Below are 16868 nucleotides of genomic sequence, written 5' to 3'. Positions count from 1 at the left end.
AAAAAAAAATGCCCACTGAAATGCCAGTCCCATAAAAGGTTCAAAGCAGTAGTCAAAAATTGATGAATAAGTGTCTTGAAACCTCCCTCTTGAGAGAATTCAAGTCACAGGAAGGTGGAAATACAGAAGCAGGCAGGGAGTTCCAGAGTTTACCAGAGAAAGGGATGAATGATTGAGAATACTGGTTAACTCTTGCATTAGAGAGGTGGACAGAATTGGGGTGAGAGAAAGAAGAAAGTCTTGTGCAGCGAGGCCGCGGGAGGAGGGGAGGCATGCAGTTAGCAAGATCAGAAGAGCAGTTAGCATGAAAATAGCGGTAGAAGACAGCTAGAGATGCAACATTGCGGCGGTGAGAGAGAGGCTGAAGACAGTCAGTTAGAGGAGAGGATTTAATGAGACGAAAAGCTTTTGATTCCACCCTGTCTAGAATGCCGGATGAGTGGATCCCTCCCCCGACATGTGAAGCATACTCTACACATGGACGTATAAGACCCTTGTACAGAGTTAGTAGCTGGGGGGGTGAGAAAAACTGGCGGAGACGTCTCAGAACGCCTAACTTCATAGAAGCTGTTTTTTAGTTAGAGATGAGATGTGAAGTTTCCAGTTCAGATTATAAGTAAAGGACAGACCGAGGATGTTCAGTGTAGAAGAGGGGGACAGTTGAGTGTCATTGAAGAAGAGGGGATAGTTGTCTGGAAGGTTGTGTCGAGTTGATAGATGGAGGAATTGATTTTTTGAGGCATTGAACAATACCAAGTTTGCTCCGCCCCAATCAGAAATTTTAGAAAGATCAGAAGTCAAGCGTTCTGTGGCTTCCCTGCGTGAAATGTTTACCTCCTGAAGGGTTGGACGTCTATGAAAAGACGTGGAAAAGTGCAGGGTGGTATCATCAGCGTAGGAGTGGATAGGACAAGAAATTTGGTTTAGAAGATCATTAATGAATAATAAGAAGAGAGTGGGTGACAGGACAGAACCCTGATAAATTTAGGAGAAGAACAGTGACCATCTACCACAGCAGCAATAGAACGGTCAGAAAGGAAACTTGAGATGAAGTTATAGAGAGGATAGAAGCCGTAGGAGGGTAGTTTGAAAATCAAAGCTTTGTGCTAAACTCTATCAAAAGCTTTTGATATGTCCAAGGCAACAGCAAAAGTTTCACCAAAATCTCTAAAAGAGGATGACCAAGACTCAGTAAGGAAAGACAGAAGATCACCAGTAGAACGGCCTTGAGGGAACCCGTACTGGCGATCAGATAGAACGTTGTGATGTGATAAATGTTTAAGAATCTTCCTGTTGAGGATAGATTCAAAACTTTAGATATCTGGAAATTAAAGCAATAGGACGATAGTTTGAGGGATTAGATTGGTCACCCTTTTTAGGAAAAGGTTGAATGTAGGCAAACTTCCAGCAAGAAGGAAAGGTAGATGTTGACAGACAGAGCTGAAAGAGTTTGACTAGGCAAGGTGCAAGGAAGGAGGCACAGTTTAGGAGAACAATAGGAGGGACCCCATCAGGTCCATAAGCATTCCGAGGGTTTAGGCCAGCAAGGGCATGGAAAACATCATTGCGGAGAATTGTAATAATAATTTTAATTAGAATTTTAATAGGAATTTTAATTGGCATGAAGTAGTCAGAGGGTGGAGGAGAGGGAGGAACAAGCCCAGAACCGTCCAAGGTAGAGTTTTTAGCAAAGTTTTGAGCGAAGAGTTCAGCTTTAGAAATAAATGTGATAGTGGTGGTGCCATCTGGTTGAAATAAAGGAGGGAAAGAAGAAGAAGGAAAGTTATTGGATATATTTTTGGCTAGATGCCAGAAGTCACGAGGGGAGTTAGATCTTGAAAGTTTTTGGCTAGTTGGAGAACAGACTTGGCATGGTTCCGGCCAAAAATATAAAGTGCATTGAAATTCTGGTGATGGAAGGCTTAAGTACCTTTTGTGGGCCACCTCTCTATCATGTATAGCACGAGAACAAGCTGTGTTAAATCAAGGTTTAGAAGGTTTAGGACTAGAAAAAGAGTGAGGAATGTACGCCTCCATGCCAGACACTATCACTTCTGTTATGTGTTCAGCACACAAAGACGGGTCTCTGACACGGAAGCAGTAATCATTCCAAGGAAAATCAGCAAAATACCTCCTCAGGTCCCCCAACTAGCAGAGGCAAAACGCCAGAGGCACCTTCGCTTAGGGGGATCCTGAGGAGGGATTGGAGCGATAGGACAAGATACAGATATAAGATTGTGATCAGAGGAGCCCAATGGAGAAGAAAGGGTGACAGCATAAGCAGAACGATTAGAGGTCAGGAAAAGGGCGTATCTCCAAGACGGTCAGGAATGCGAGTAGGGTGTTGCACCAATTGCTCTAGGTCGTGAAGGATAGCAAAGTTGAAGGCTAGTTCACCAGGATGATCAGTGAAGGGAGGAGAGGAAAGCCAATGCTGGTGGTGAACATTGAAGTCTCCAAGAATGGAAATCTCTGTAATAGGGAAGAGGGTCAGAATGTGCTCCACTTTGGAAGTTAAGTAGTCAAAGAATTTCTTATAGTCAGAGGAGTTAGGTGAAAGGTATACAGCGCAGATAAATTTAGTTTGAGAGTGACTCTGTAGTCGTAGCCAGATGGTGAAAAACTCGGAAGATTGAAGAGCGTGGGCACGAGAGCAGGTTAAGTCAATGCGCACATAAACGCAGCATCCAGCTTTGGATCGAAAATGAGGATAGAGAAAGTAGGAGGGAACAGAAAAGGGGCTACTGTCAGTTGCCTCAGACACCTGAGTTTCAGTGAGGAAAAGAAGATGAGGTTTAGAAGAGGAGAGGTGGTGTTCTACAGATTGAAAATTAGATCTTAGACCGCGAATGTTGCAGAAGTTAATTAAGAAAAAGTTGAGGGGGGTGTCAAGACACTTAGGGTCGTCGACAGAAAGACAGTCCGACCTGGGGACATTTATGGTCCCCTCCCCAGATGGGGACTCCGAGGCTGGTGTAAGAGTCGCCATGATGATTTTAAAATTTTTGAGTGAGGTGTGTGTGTGTTATTAGGTGCTTATAGTTTTGTGTGGAGGAAGACAGTTGTCTTTAGAGGGCAGGCTGTGACTGCCCCCTTGTGTTGTGAGACACAAAGGGAAACGTTCAGTGAGGTCACAGTTGGGTTTAATGATAAGTTCATAGCACCCCCTGAACAGTGCTTTAGACCTCACTGAGAGTAATTATCGTTTCGGCAGGTGAGATGTGTGGAGACAAGGGACAATACAATCCGGATTGTGTATCTGACTCAGCGGAATTTCGGAGCGCCAGAGGTCCTGAGGGAGAACAGAGGGGTAGCGTTTCTCAGGGGATAAGTTCGGGTGTGGTGTGCTGATGGAGCGGGTGTGTGTGGAGGTATTTGTGATGTGGTATAACCCTGATATCCTGGATCAGATTGGTGAGTCTTTTGTGGTACCAAGAGCTCTTATCCGCAGGAATTTGGTTGGTAAGTTGTGTTGATTATGTAACGCTGAGGGGACAGTGTCGGGGTGAGAGGCAACCATTTTGTGGTTGGGGCTCCAGTGGTGTTCTGGCGTCATTGGTGTCTTTGGGGTGGTGTTATGGTGTTATAGGTGATCTATGGTAATGGTGGTGATGTCTTGTGACTTTTGAAGAGGTAAAATACGGGAATTGTTATTTGGTGACGCAATGACAGTGTCTGGGGAAATTCCCGCAGCTGGGGAAAATTTTCAGCGGCCTATGGTTTTAGTGCTTTGTGAAATGACGGGAAAAGTTATTCGAGGCCTCTAAAAATCTAGACCTTTAAAACTTTCTGGGATCAGTGTAATGTCTACTTTCTTGGAAAGATAACCGGGATCGTGACAGAAATTGGGGGCCCGTCCGGGATTTTGAATATTTGTGGGGTGTAATGAGTGTTACACTGTAATTGTCATTGAGAGGAATTTACCTGTGTGAAATATTTCTTTAAACTGTGTATGTATTTCTTGTGTATATCATTTTGTGGTATTTGTGTGTGAAGGTGTATTTTTTTGGGGTTAAATAACCAATGGTGTAATATTTGGAGGAATATTTTGTGAAGTGTAGTGATTGTGATCATGACGGCTAAACATGTTGAGACATTCCTTTTGTCAAGGAATGGGCATGCCTTGTATCTGCTAATTAAAGAGGAATTGTGCTTAGTGGTTGAGAAGTTCCAAGTAAATTTGAAATCCAAGAAAAAGGAGGAAATGCAAGTGGAGTTAAAAAAAAAAAAAAATGCTCTCGTAGAGAGGAGCTGATTTAAAAATGATGGTGATGAAAGTGATGGTGATGATGGGGAGAGTGTAGAGGGAGGTGCTGAGGTAAGTGAGATAAATCTGGGTGCACTTGACGGAACTGATGGCCTTTCTAGTAGTGAAAAGTTTGAATTAATGAAACTTCAACTGCAAATGCAGAGGGAGCAGATGCAGTTGCAGATACAGAAAGAAGTTGAGATGCAGCAGATACAGATGCAGAAAGAAGTGGAGATAGAAAAGATAAGAGCAGAAAAGGAGTTACATAAAATGAGACCAGGGCAGGAAATGGTGCTCAAGGAAACGGGGACGTAGAGACAAATGTAATCTATGTGCTTAAATTTGTGGAAGGGGAGGAAGAAGATTTGTTCCTTCAGTTTGAAAAAAAATGCAAAGCTGAGGGGATGGGATAAAGATAAGCGGGCATTGCTGGTTAAGTCTAAATTTAAAGGAAAGGCCAGGGAGGCATATGCAAATTTCAGTGAGCAAGAGGCGAGTGATTATAAAGTGATAAAAGGAAGCAGTGTTTGGATCAAGCCGTGTAAGTCTGGGAGTGTACCAGGAAAGGTTTTGCAGGATCAGAAAACCCCCAGGTGCTACTGATTTCTATATGGTTCGAGAGTGCTGCCTTAAACCGGAACGGTTGATGAAGGCCGAGGAAGTCATTACAGTCGAGGAGATGAAAGGAGTTCTGCTGATGGAAGAATTTATGGACCAAGTGCCCCCCAGTTTAAAATATGAACTCATATCACATAATGTGAAAAATGTGATGGAATCTGGAAGCAGGGCTGACAGTTATTGTGAAGCCCATGGGCTGAGTAGAGGTGAATATCATTGGGGACGAAAGTCATTCTCCAACAAACGACATGGTCATCAGGGATATAGGAATGACCACCAGATGAACTCGAGATCATTCCACAGGCCAAACCAGCTCCGCCTTAACAACTATAATTTTTCCCACAATTATAACATGCTCCCGCCACACAACCACAACCTGAGGCCTATGCCACACAGGGTTGGACCGGGAAGCACTACTTACTACAAGAACGGTATAGGTGATGAAGGTGCAGTTAAGTGCCTTGGATGTTGGGGAAGTGGGTATAGGAAGTACCAGTGTCTGAAGGGAAGACCAAAGCCAGTGGGAGCAGTGGCCGCCCAAAGGGACCTGGTGAAGTATGTGGCGAATATGAACGCACATATACAAGAAGAGTCACAGAAGGATGCGGGCTTTCAGCATTTCACCAGTGTGAAAGTGGAGAGAAGCCCTGAGAAGGTGAACAGAATCCTTCGTGGTACAGGGGCCAATCAGAGACTGATCTTAAGTAGTGTACTCCCATGTAATGAGGAGACCAGCAGTGGTAGAGAGGTCTCGTGCAAGAGCGCAGGAGGCAAGTTCAGTATTCTCCTGCACAAAGTTTAGTTAGACTGTGGATACGTCACTGGAGAGGTGACGGTGGGAGTGAAGGAGACACTGCCTGTAGATGGAGTAGATATGTTGGTCGGAAATGATCTGGCTTGAGGTAGAGTCATCCCTAACCTTCAGATGGTAGACAGGCCTCTGGTAGGGATCACAGAGACCACCATTCCGGCAGCAGTTCCTCATTCAACAAATGGGGAGATGGAGGCGCCTGAATTGTTCCCAGTCTGCGCGGTGACCCGAGCGATGGCCCGGAAGGAACTCGTGGACACCGAGGGAGCAACACAGGAGGACGAAAGCCTGGGCGTCCAGTTCCAGAAACCCGATGAAAAAGGAAATAACCCGGAGCGTGCGAGTGATGAAAGGGTTGTAGGCCAGGTGGAGCCCAACCTTGATTTTGTGGTAGAGAATAGTGAGTTGATAAAACCTCAGGAAAGTGATGAAAGCCTGAAGCCAGTCTGGAATAAGGCTAAAAGGCTGGATGAGCTTGGTGATGAATATGTGGACTACTATGTGAATAACGGAGCATTATTGAGAAGTTGGAGGGCCTTGAAAGCCCTAGCCTCCAATCACTGGATGGTGAAAAGGCAGATGATGATGTCACAGGTGCATAGAAGGAAAATGTTTGAAATGGCACATGAGGAAATCTGGCGTGGCACATGGAGATCAGAAAAACCCTTGAAAAAATTTTGTATAATTTTTACTGGCCCAAAGTGAGATGTGATGTGAATGAGTTTAGTAAAAATTGTGGTTTATGTCAGATAGTGGGCAAGCCGAACCAGGTGATTCGCCCTGCCTCCCTTCACCCTATCCTTGTGATTAAGTAGCCTTTCATTAAAGTTGTGATAGACTGTGTAGGTCCTTTACCAAGGACCAGGAGGGGAAACCAATATTTGCTTACTATTATGTGTATGTCATTCAGGTTCCCTGAAGCCATTCCCCTCAGGAGTATAAACTCTAAAAATATTGTGTGAGAGAGTTGGTGAAACTTTTCTCGTGGGTGGGAATTCCTAAGGTGTTGCAGTCAGACCAGGGAAGTAATTTCACTCCTCGCATGTTCAGGGAGATTCTAAGGGACCTGAAGATTGAACAGAATCTATCGAGTGCTTATCATCCCCAGCCTCAGGGTTGTGCAGAAAGATTTCACCAGACTCTGAAAAACACTCTCAGGGTGTATTATGAGGAGCTGAGTATTGAGTGGGATGAGGCGTTGACACTTGCTTTGTTCTTGTTGACAGACGTTGTGCAAGAGTCGACAGGTTTCAGCCCATTTGGGTTAATGTATGAGCACGAGGTGAATGGTCCTTTGAGGATGGTGAAAGAAAAGTGGTTAGGGGTAGAGGAGCCTCCCAATGTGGTGAAGTATGTGTCAGATTTCAAGGGCAGGTTAATGAAAGCTACGGAAATTGCGCAAGAAAATTTGAAAGGTAGTCAGAGTGAGATGAAAGGCTGGTATGACAGGAAGGCAAAGGCCAGATCTTTCCAGCCTGGGAACAAGGTCTTAGTCCTTATCCTATTGCAGGGTAAGCCTTTCAAAGTCAGGTTCAGTGGGCCTTGAGAGATTGAGAGAAAAGTGAGTGATGTGAATTATGTTGTAAAAACTCCAGAGGGGAAGAGAAAGAACCAGTTGTGTCACATAAATATGGTGAAGCCTTTCCATGAAAGGGAAGGACAGTAGGAAAATGAAGTAGAAAAAGGAGTAAAAACCGTAAATGTTGTGAATGTGACCACTTAGGTGGAGGAGGAGTGGTCTGAAATGAAACTGAGTAGGTGTGAGGGAATGGTGCTAGAGAACTCAGCCGTGTTGGGGAATTTGAATGATTAACTGGGACACATGGAGAAAGGAAGGAAAAGATTAGGGAGATTATTGAAAAAATTTAGTTCTTTGTTCCCTGATACACCTAGAAAAATAAATATGGTAGTACATGATGTAGATGTTGGGGAGGCTGAAACCATCAACCAACATCCTTACAGAGTTAATCCACGGAAAAGGTAAATCATGAGAAAGGAAGTGAAGTATATATTAGAGAATGACTTGTTTGAGCGAAAATTCATGGAGCTCACTGTGTGCCCAAACCTGGTCAAGAGAGTTTCTGTTTTTGTACGGATTATAGGAAGGTTAGCATGGTGATAAAACCTAATGTTTACCCTATCCCTAGAGTTGATGATTGTATAGATTATGTGGGTTACGCAAACTTCATAACAAAAATTGACTTGTTAAAATGTTACTGACAAGTAGGACTTACTGAGAGGGCAAAAGTCATATCAGCTTTCGTCACCATGGATGGATTGTATCAGTACAAAGTTCTTCAGTTTGGGATGAAAAACAGTGGTAGTTCTTTTAAGAGATTGATGAACAGAGTGCTGAAAGGATTGAAGGGATGTTCTGTGTATATAGCTGACATTTTGTTAAACAATGAGAGTTGGGAGAAACATGTGCATTTACTGGAGGAAGTATTCAGGAGGCTGGATGATGTCAATCTCACTGTAAACTTGATGAAGAGTCATTTTGTACAAGCTGATGTGGAGTACCTAGGTTTCTAGGGAAAGGTGAAGTGAAAACCTTGGAAGCCAAAGTTAAAGACATTGTAGATCTCCCTCCACCCACCAACAGGAAGGATATACTGAGATTCTTAGGGGCCAGTGTAAAAATTTCTCAGATGTTACCATGCCCCTGACAGTTGCTGAGTAAAAAATAAACATTTTGTTGGCATAAACATTTTGACGAAGCTTTTATGGAATTAAGAAAATGTTAATTAAGACCACAGTAATGCGCATGCCACATTATGAAAAAAAAAACATTTGTGTTATATGTGGATGCCAGTCAGGATAGTGTGGGTGGTGTATTAATGCAGGATCATGAGGAAGTTGAATATCTGATAGGTTACTATTCTAAGAAGCTGCTATCCTATCAGAGGCCTTACAACACTATTGAGAAAGAGTCTTTAGGACTAGTGCTGAGTTTGAGTCATTTTGAGGTATATGTCAAAGGGACGGGTCAGCCTGTACAGATCTTCACTGACCACACTCCCCTGATTTTCCTGCATAAAATGAAAAACACCAATCAAAGTCTGATGAGATGGTGTCTGCTTTTACAGAATTATGACCTAGAAATGCACCATGTAAGAGGCAGCGAGAATGTAATTGCTGATAACTTGTCTCGCGCCCCATCTAGTCGTGAGGCATCGTAACCAGGTGCCTCACGCCTCTTTTGGGAAGTAGATGTCATGTTACTGGTTGAGTTTACCCTGAAAAGGAACACGTTTTCTTAGTGTCTTCCGTGTTCCGTTTTCCTTCTAAACATATCTTTATTCTTAGTTATAAGTTAGTATAAGACTTATTTTCTCATTTTATATCATATAGTATTATTTTCTTCATAATTTAAGTTCTTTATATGTATGTATATGTAAAGGAAGAGGTGTATTTGAGGTGAGACGAGGTGATATATGTCTAGCTTGTGTATCTGACTCAGCGGAATTTCAGAGCGCCAGAGGCCGTGAGGGGGAACAGAGGGTTAGCGTTTCTCAGGGGATAAATGAGGGTGTGGTGTGCTGACGGAGTGTGTGTGTGTGTGTGTGTGGAGGTATTTGTGATGTGGTGGTATAACCCTGATATCCTGGATCAGGTTGGTGAGTCATTTGTGGTACCAAGATCTCTTGTCCGCTGAAATTTATTTGGTGAGTTTTGTTGGTTATGTAACGCTGGGGGGGGGAGAGTGTTGGGATGAGAGGCAACCATTTTGTGGTTGGGGCTGCGGTGGTGTTGTGGCGTCATTGGTGTCTTTGGGGTGGTGTTATGGTGTTATAGGTGACCTATGGTGATGGTGGTGATGTCTTGTGAGGTTTGAAGAGATAAAATACGGGAATTGTTATTTGGTGACGCAGTGACAGCGTCTGGGGAAATTCCCGCAGCTGGGGAAAGTATTTCAGCGGCCTATGAACGAGTAAAAGGGTTTTAGTGTTTTCTGAAGTGACGGGATTGTCATATACTGATGTATATAACCTCTGAGCAATAAGGAAGGCGATATAAGAGCCTGAGTAAAAGGGAAATCTATTGTGAGTGAGTGTGGGAATTATCCTGTGTTGGTCTAGGGTAGAAATTTGTTCCCTAATTTCCTTCAATGTGTACTATCTCAATATGCTTGTGAGTTAACATTATCATTAATATATCTTGTTATCATATAGAATAAATGTGTTTTCTACCCCAACATTAATCTGGTATTAAGGTGACTTCTGGCGTGCTGTGGCAAGGTATGGGTATTGTGAGAGGGTTTTATAGCTAGTGATTTCGGATAGGTCGGGTAGATATTCGAGGCCTTTAAAAATTCAGACCTTTAAAACTTACTGGGATCAGTATAACGTACACTTTCTTGGAAAGATAACCGGGATCGTGACACACACACACACACACACACACACACACACACACACAGGTTAATTACACTATTGCCAGGTAATTATAATAGTTGAAATGGAACAGATAGAACCACCGCCCGCTATGCTGACAGCAGCTGACTCACACAGGTGTACACCCACACAACCACCCACACACACAATTCCTTGATTTTCTCTTTTCTTCCTTTCTTCTTCCATCAATTCTTTTCATATTATTTCCGTCTTTCTTCGCTTTGTTCCTTCCTTTCTTTTCTATATTTTTTCTTTCGATCTTGAAAATGAGATAGTGATAATTAAAGGGATGAAGAGAGGGAATATGAGAAAGAGCAAGAGAGGAAGGAAATGGAGCAAAAGTGATAAGAAGTGAATTAATAAAAGCAGATAGAGGTGAAGGAAGAGGAAAAGAAGAAGAAAAAGCAGGAGGATAAAAAAAAAAAAAAAAAAAAAAAAGATCTTGAGGTCTATACTAGGTTGTCTGTATAACTTTCCAGAACAACTATTAGTGAGAGACAGGATAGCAAAGTAAAAAGCTCCTCCCTACTCACTCATCCCTCCAGGCGGACTAGCATGAAAAATAAGAGCTACCACTTAGTATTGAGAAATCGCGTGAAATATAAAAGGAAATTAAAAAGAAGTTCAAATTTATGAATATTTTGTTTGTGTGGAACGGGTAGATACCTGAAAGTTATTAGTTGTTTGTAAACAATATATGTGAAAGCACAGTGTGGATGTCTGATGGGTAGTACAACAACAACCTTGCCTGGCACTTCATACGGAGGCAGCAGTCAATCAGGCTCCAGATTTATTCGATCCAGAGTTAGCACAATTTCCGTTTACTGTCGCCGTTCATTAGTTTTACCCTTCCAATACTGGTCTCTGGCACTTTTTTTCTGATGATGATCAGGGCTCTATCTAGAGATAGCTCATCACGCGTCGAAAGCAGTGACCATTAACTCAGGTCTATCTGTTTGTGTAAGCTTAGTTAAATATAGTTTATGTGTAGACACAGTGAGGAGGCGAAGACCTGGCGCTTTCAAGGGAAATAACAGTAGGTAAGGCCCTATCTGCTGTAGAACCACTGCAAGAGTGCACTTTCCTTTATAAAACGCCGCACACTACTGTACATATGGTACATAAGGTCCCGATGATAGTCGCTAACGGACAGGACGCTAGACTTTCTACAATCTTTCATAGTTTGAGAGTAGAAGTACTGGCCCGCTCACTCGAATGAGTAGTTTCAAAAACTATCAGAAGTCCCTATTGTGATGAACTGAACGCGTAAATGAAATGAACGCGGAAATGAAAAGTGGCAAAGAAAAGAGGAGAAAGAGGAAAAAGACTAACTAAAACTGATCTTTCATAATTACTACAATTTTTCTCATTTTTTTTTTTTTTTTGCTCTTTCTCTTTTCCTCTCCCCCTCTCCTATTCCCTCCCTCCCTCTTTTTATCCACGACCTCCCGCCAACGGAATAACGTTTGTTCTAGTTAGTCTACTTTGCCTGAAGTCGTTCGGCTGCTTAACATAATTCTCTCTCTCTCTCTCTCTCTCTCTCTCTCTCTCTCTCTCTCTCTCTCTCTCTCTCTCTCTCTCTCTCTCTCTCTCTCTCTCCATTTCATTTTTATTTATCTCATCTACTGATTACTTCTTTTCTTCTTTTCTCTTCCTCCTCCCTCTCCTTTCCTTTCTCCATTTTCTCCTCTTCTCCTCTTCTTCCTCATCGTCATCGTCGTCGTCGTCGTCGTTGTTGTTGTAGTTGTTGATGTCTTGTTGTTGTTGTTGTTGTTGTTGTTGTTGTTGTTGTTGTTGTTGTTGTTGTTGTTGTTGTTTCTTCTTTTTCTTCGTCGTTCCCGTTGTTGCCTCCTCCTCCTCCTCCTCCTCCTCCTTCCTTTTCTTCTTCTTCTTCTTCTTCTTCTTCTTCTTCTTCTTCCAAACAGCCACCTTCCCCGCCCCTTATCCCATTTCCCCACATCTTCCTTCTCCTTATCGTCTTGCTTCTTATCCTCCTCCTCCCCATCCTCGTCCCGTAATATTAAACACTATTACCGTAACTGCAACGTTTATCAAACCACATAACATCACCCTTCTCCTGCTCCTCCTCCTCCTCCTCCTCCTCCTCCTCCTCCTCCTCTTTTTCTGCCTTGTCACATCTTCAGTGGAACCTATCTTTTTTTTTTTTTTTCATTTTACATTTTTTTTTTTTTTCGATTTCTGGCCTGTTTCCTCCATTTCATCTTCCTCCTTCTCTTCATCATCATCATCATCATTCTCCTCTCTCTCCGCCTGCTCTTCTTCCTTTTCTCCGTTCTTTCCTTATTTCTCCCTTTATTTTTTTTTTATCTTTTTCGTCAACCTCATAACCTCTCTCTCTCTCTCTCTCTCTCTCTCTCTCTCTCTCTCTCTCTCTCTCTCTCTCTCTCTCTCTCTCTCTCTCTCTCTCTCTCTCTCTCTCTCTCTCTCTCTCTCTCTACCTTTTCATCTTTGAGTTTGTTTAATGCAAAGAGAGAGAGAGAGAGAGAGAGAGAGAGAGAGAGAGAGAGAGAGGTGGGGAGAGGGTAAGAGAGACCTGTTGACTTCAGCCAATTATAAAAGAATTCTCTAATTAGGCGGTAAAAGCAACGTTTTTATTTATCAATTTATTTATTGATTTGTTTATTTATATATTCAGCCACCCACGCGCGCGCACACACACACACACACACACACACACACACACACACACACACACACACACACACACACACACACACATACACAATCTCTCTCTCTCTCTCTCTCTCTCTCTCTCTCTCTCTCTCTCTCTCTCTCTCTCTCTCTCTCTCTCTCTCTCTCTCTCTGGTGGGCTGAGATTAGAAAATTCTTTTAAAAACTTATCTTCAGATTCTGATACCGTAATTTTATCTTGATATTTTTTTTTTCTTTTTTCGAGGGAGTGAATACATTCTTGTGTTTTTTTTTTTTTAACAATACTTCCTGGTTTATGTTTTTTTCTTTCTTTTTATCATTGCCATCATCATTATTTATTTCATGTGTATCATAATTACTGCTTTAATTTTCGGTGAATTTTCAAAATAATTTGTCTTTTTAATATTAGACTTCTATTCTTAATTGTATTTGTTGTTATCATTCATAATTAACAATAATAATAATAATAATAATAATAATAATAATAATAATAATAATAACAATAACAATAACAATAATAATAATAATAATATTATTATTATTATTATCATTATTATTATTATTATTATTATTATTATTATTATTATTACCATTATTGCTAATGTTATTGTTATCAAATTTTGGTACAACAGGGCTACAGAGAAATATTACAAAGTGTAGTCAGCACACACACACACACACACACACACACACACACACACACAGATAGATAGATAGATAGATAGAGAGAGAGAGAGAGAGAGAGAGAGAGAGAGAGAGAGAGAGAGAGAGAGAGAGAGAGAGAGAGAGAGAGAGAGAGAGAGGCTATCTAAATCATCACTCCTTTGGGAAATCTGGACGTCTTCTAATACCTATTACCTTCCTGTCACTCTCCCTCCATGCCTCTCTCTCTCTCTCTCTCTCTCTCTCTCTCTCTCTCTCTCTCTCTCTCTCTCTCTCTCTCTCTCTCTCTCTCTCTCTACGAGAGACCACCAAAGACATCAAAATTCCCAACTTCTTTTTCCTCCTCCTCTTCCTCCTCCTCGTCTCTTTCTTTTTTTTTTTCTTTCTCATTTCCTCTCATCTATCCTCTTTCATAGACTTTATCGTATCGCTTTCTCGAAATCAGAAAGAGAGAGAGAGAGAGAGAGAGAGAGAGAGAGAGAGAGAGAGAGAGAGAGAGAGAGAGAGAGAGGGAGAGAGAGAGAGAGAGAGAGGGCTGGAATCGTTTGATTCGTTCTTTTCATCTATTCGTTTTTCTTCATTATTGTCATTGTTTTATTATTGTTTTTTTTTAATCATTGGTATTTCTACTATTATTATTACCACCATTATTATTATAACATTAAAAATAAGAAAATAAGGAAAACCGCAAGAATCCATCAGGCCTACACGCGGAAGTTCCTACAAGAAACATACCTTCTGTTTCTATTTCCATTTCTTTTGTATTTTTAGTCATTCTCCTCTGCACTGATTCTGGCAGCCGTACATATTTCCTGTAATATGGAGACCAGAACCTCTAGATGAGGTAACACCTGTTACATGTTACATATTTCTTGTTATCATTGCCGTTATTTTATTATTATTATTATTATATATATATATATATATATATATATATATATATATATATATATATATATATATATATATATATATATATATATATATATATATATATATATATATATATATATATATTTTTTTTTTTTTTTTTTTTTTTTTTTAAGGGGTGTTCCTATTTATTTTCCAAATGACCCAACCGTGTGCGTGTGTCTCTGTGTCCTTGGTCTTAAAGTGCGCATTGGCTCAACAGGAAAAATCACGGAGATGTGCAGAAGCTGCAGTGAGTCCTCTTTTCTTCACTATACACTGCTGTCTTCTCTCCCTTCTCTCCTCTCTTATCTCTGTTGCAATGCCATCACCTTCCTTGTCATATCCCTCCCCTTTAATCTCCCCACAGCCTTTATTCCTCCCAGCACAGAAATCCCTCCTCCCACTTCATCCTGCCTCTGCCTCTCTCCTCAACCAGCAGTTGATCTATGAATACAACGGAAAAATGGATTGTTTGATAATCATTTCCCACCGTGATGGCAGCTTGGGAAAGATGATGATACGATAGTTAATGATGCTGATGATTCAGCTTGTGTTGTATTTTTTCAAGACTTATTTTTCACTAAGAACCAAGTTACATGGAATTTTTCCATTTATCAACTATTCACTTTCTTATTTTAATATTTATCTTTTGCAAGTGTGGAAATAAAAGGAAAAAATAAATTCATGTCTTGCGAAGTATATTCTCGAACGTAGTCTGTGTTAAGCTTATGAAGATAGCTGTTATCTCAGCGTAAATCATAGTTTATTTCTCAGTATATCTTAATGATAGTATAGCACTATTGTCATATGCGTGTTTATATATATATATATTTCATTAGAAGTGATGGCAAGCTCTGCATTTATTATATTCTTCAAGGTATTTTCTCTTTACCTAAGCAGTGTCTTATATTCTTTTTCAAGATTGCTTATGGTTTGGCCGTAGCTAACCATGGATGCTAGATCCGGATTTCGGGTCCCTTGACACTTCTTCAGTAGCTGGTGGTGGTTCTCTCTGCGGTGTTGGTGGTGAGAATGAGGTTGTTTTGTTGGATAGGAAAGTGTGGGGGAAAGGAAGATGTATTGATGAGGGATAGTGGGTGGGAAGAGAAGTGTGAAGGAAAGTAGGAGGTAGATAGTATGTAGGCTTAACCATATTGCTTATTTTTATGTATTTACTTTTTTTGTTATTACCAGCGCTTGAGAGCATGGGGCCTGAAGGAGAGGGGAACCCGCGATTGTCGACAGATTGAATATATGATTTATGATTTAATGTATATATATTGGAGTAGGTGACTGTTGGTTTGCCGCAATTATTGAGCTAGGGAACCAATTGTGATTGAAGTCATTATTTCTTTCGTTTATTAAGCTGTTGTACATATCTTCATTATTGTGTTTTATTGTTTCCCATATGTTTTGTGCTTTATAGTGAATGGATATGTTAATAGGAATGACCTTGTATTTCAAATGTAATTGTTCAATGTTTGATATCTTATCATTGTCATTCCAGTTAATAAATCGCAGGGCTCTATTGCAATTTTAGTTTCTGACTATTTGTAGTAGCGTTTATTGGTATGGGTGGATATTCTAGGATAGGTATTAATAGCGTTTTTATAAGTGTTGTTTTAATGTGGGGAGTTAAATTTTTAAACCTGTATAGTTTGCTTAAAGCTCCTGTTCCTCTGTGTATTCTCTCTGTTATGTGAGTTGTAATTCCCCTCCGGTGTATTTTAAATCCCAGTAGTTTTCCATCATTGTTTGGCTCTATAATTTTATTATTTATTGTAAGCTTTTCTGATTTAATTTGTGCTATTGGGATAATTTTAAATTTTTCCTCACTAGTTTTAATCTTCCACATTTTTTTCATAACAATTAATTCTGTTTATTTCTCTTTCAGCTTTGTATTTCATCATGAGTTTTGATTTACTGTTTGTGATAATGACCTGTGTTACATCGTCTGCATATATAGTGTCAAGGCAAGATGGTCCAGCTGCAGGTAAATCATTAGTGTATAATGTATATAATGTAGGTGATAGCACACTGCCTTGTGGTACTCCGCTCAATAAATTTATACAGCTGCTGCTTTTATTGCCCATATAAATGGTGGCTACTCTGTTATCTAAAAAGGTACAAAGTATTTTTTTCTAGAGATGATGGTAGATTGACTTGTAATATTTTATACTTTAGGCCCTCGTGCCACACCTTGTCAAAGGCTTTGGTGACATCTCTTAGTATTAGTGTGATTTATTGTTTATTGCTCAGTGCGTTGGATATGGTTTCATAAGTTGTGGCTATTGCTGTAGCTGTATCTTTTTGTGGGCGGAAACCATGTTGCCTGTCTTTCAAAACATTATTTTCGATAAGGAATGAGTTCAATCTTCCTTGAATGATTTTCTCAAATAATTTGCCTGGGATTTTTAGTTGATTTTTTTTTTTCTTTTGGGATGAATTTTATTACAGCTTTTTTTTTAAATATATTGAGGAAGTATCCTGCAGCAAAAGAGGCATTGTATATATTTGTTAACATTTCGATGGCATTGTCTGGACATTT

Source organism: Scylla paramamosain, chromosome 3 (genome assembly GCF_035594125.1).
Source record: "Scylla paramamosain isolate STU-SP2022 chromosome 3, ASM3559412v1, whole genome shotgun sequence".
Classification (NCBI taxonomy): Eukaryota; Metazoa; Arthropoda; class Malacostraca; order Decapoda; family Portunidae; genus Scylla; species Scylla paramamosain.
Note: the sequence above shows the minus strand (reverse complement) of the source record.